Genomic DNA, 2,500 nt, shown 5'->3' with positions numbered 1-2,500 from the left:
GTAACCCACGTTGTGCCTTAACGTAACCCACGTTGTGCCTTAACCTAACCCACGTTGTGCCTTAACGTAACCCACGTTGTGCCTTAACCTAACCCACGTTGTGCCTTAACCTAACCCACGTTGTGCCTTAACCTAACCCACGTTGTGCCTTAACCTAACCCACGTTGTGCCTTAACCTAACCCACGTTGTGCCTTAACCTAACCCACGTTGTGCCTTAACCTAACCCACGTTGTGCCTTAACCTAACCCACGTTGTGCCTTAACCTAACCCACGTTGTGCCTTAACCTAACCCACGTTGTGCCTTAACCTAACCCACGTTGTGCCTTAACCTAACCCACGTTGTGCCTTAACCTAACCCACGTTGTGCCTTAACCTAACCCACGTTGTGCCTTAACCTGCTCTGTAATTGGCATATGACACGTTACATTAATCTAGTGTTGTCTAACCACAACCCTCTGAATATAGTTCGCTACTCGCACCGCCCACCCTCTTGTGTGTCGTTTCATGTTGAACACTTCGCAAGTGTTGCTTACTTTTTACATGCTCCCGCTGTACACTGTAATGTGGACAACTGCAGGATGTACATCGCCCCCCCCCCTCCACCCTGCCTTCGCACGCTGGTCGTTCAGGTGCTTGCGTGTTCAATGCCCTTCGCAGCTGTTCACTGGCATTCGCATGTCGAAGCGCTCAGTCTACGTCGTGGTACGGCCTGTGTCCACTGTCCGCTGATATCGTAAGCTTAATCCTCACATTGTACTGCACATAGGTCCGTATGTACTGAATGATACGCTGTGGCACATGTGTGACCGTACGACTGCGCCCAACAACAGCGAACCATACGGTCCAAATGTTGTGCACTCAGCCACGTGCCGTCTCCCCATAACAGCTACATTGCAGTGTGGTACGCCATAGAGACGTGTGGGAGTAACGGACGCCCTGGATGGCGATCAGCATGAGCCGTCTGTTGATGTAGTGGCGCGTGTATTCAAACGTAGTCGTCTCTTCTCACACAGTGTGATAGCATGGTGCACCGCGTTCCACATCTGCGACATGGTACAGATGCTGGTTGACAGTCGGTCTCGTAATGGACATCGCATACGTAGGGGGCCACCTCCCACGTGTTCTCTAGTCGTGCACATTTTGTTGCGTGTATGTGGGCAGACGTAGTGTGTCGTGACACCTAACAGACAGGTATGCAATAATCGTTGCATTTGCAAACTGGGATGGACGTCTACGTTTGCTGGTGACGTGACGCAACGCAAATGAACAACTGGTAAACCCATTGTGGTGCGGTTGTTGTTGCTGGAGGTAAATCAGTAAGGGCAAATCTGTGTGTGAAGCGATACGCGGCGGTGGCTGGGTGGGACCGTCCCCGGCCGGTGAGGGGGGGCCGCCCGGCGTGCTGGCCGCGCGGTGCGTGGGCGCACGCGCTACAGCCGGCTGGTGGGGGCGCCCAGTGGCAGGCGCGCCGGCCGACGGACGCGGCAGGCGGCGCAGCTGCGCGCCGGGGCACCCTGCGCGCGGCGCCGGGCGGCCAAAGTGGGTCCTCGCGGGCCCGGTGCGAAGCGCGGTGGACATCTGCAGTGTGCTGGTCCGACTGAGGACTGTGTGCGTTGAGGATGCGCCGCCGCCCGGCACTCGGCGCCGCGACGCCGTCTGCTGCTCGGTCGCCCCAGCGGTTCTCGCTGGTGGTTTGTATCGCAGTTGTGCAGACGTGTTGGCACGTGCGCTGTGCTGGGAGAGTTCGCTTCGGCACCCACGTGGGGCCTTTGCCCTTCTGTGGCGCTGGCGTTGGAGCTGCCGGTCACCGTAGGTGGCGCGTGTTGTCTCCCGCCGGCAATGCCACGACAGCACGCTCCCGGGCCTCTGTCGGCAGCGGCAAGCTCAGTTGGGAGCACGGGTGGTCGCACCTAAAGCGTCTACTCGCCTAACTCCGGGCGATTGCGCCTCTCTCGAACCCGACCAAGTACTTAGGACGGCGCTGCGCGCCGCCGGGACCTGAGAGGGTTTCGAGGTGTATTGTGCAGGGGAGCTCAGCCTCCTCCTGTTTGCAGAATAATTGAGCGGACGCTTGCGTGTTCGCGCGGGCCCCTGGGACACACTCCCGGGCGGCCGGCTGCTCAGCTCTAGTTGACGCAGCTCCCTGGTTGATCCTGCCAGTAGTCATATGCTTGTCTCAAAGATTAAGCCATGCATGTCTCAGTACAAGCCGCATTAAGGTGAAACCGCGAATGGCTCATTAAATCAGTTATGGTTCCTTAGATCGTACCCACGTTACTTGGATAACTGTGGTAATTCTAGAGCTAATACATGCAAACAGAGTCCCGACCAGAGATGGAAGGGACGCTTTTATTAGATCAAAACCAATCGGTCGGCTCGTCCGGTCCGTTTGCCTTGGTGACTCTGAATAACTTTGGGCTGATCGCACGGTCCTCGTACCGGCGACGCATCTTTCAAATGTCTGCCTTATCAACTGTCGATGGTAGGTTCTGCGCCTAC

General features: G+C 56.9%; 1 non-coding gene across 1 annotated transcript in view; it reads left to right on the top strand.

The window, feature by feature from the left end:
- Positions 1–2,141: 2,141 nt before the first annotated feature.
- The window catches only part of LOC126139309 (small subunit ribosomal RNA), a 1,909-nt gene continuing 1,550 nt past the window's right edge, over positions 2,142–2,500 (top strand). The window contains exon 1 of the ribosomal RNA XR_007528673.1: positions 2,142–2,500. This exon is cut by the window's right edge and continues 1,550 nt beyond it. This is a non-coding gene — a ribosomal RNA (small subunit ribosomal RNA).

Source organism: Schistocerca cancellata, unplaced genomic scaffold, assembly GCF_023864275.1.
Source record: "Schistocerca cancellata isolate TAMUIC-IGC-003103 unplaced genomic scaffold, iqSchCanc2.1 HiC_scaffold_683, whole genome shotgun sequence".
In the NCBI taxonomy this organism is placed as follows: domain Eukaryota; kingdom Metazoa; phylum Arthropoda; class Insecta; order Orthoptera; family Acrididae; genus Schistocerca; species Schistocerca cancellata.
The sequence above is the reverse complement of the archived record's forward strand: the minus strand, read 5'-3'. Positions and strand labels throughout refer to the sequence as shown.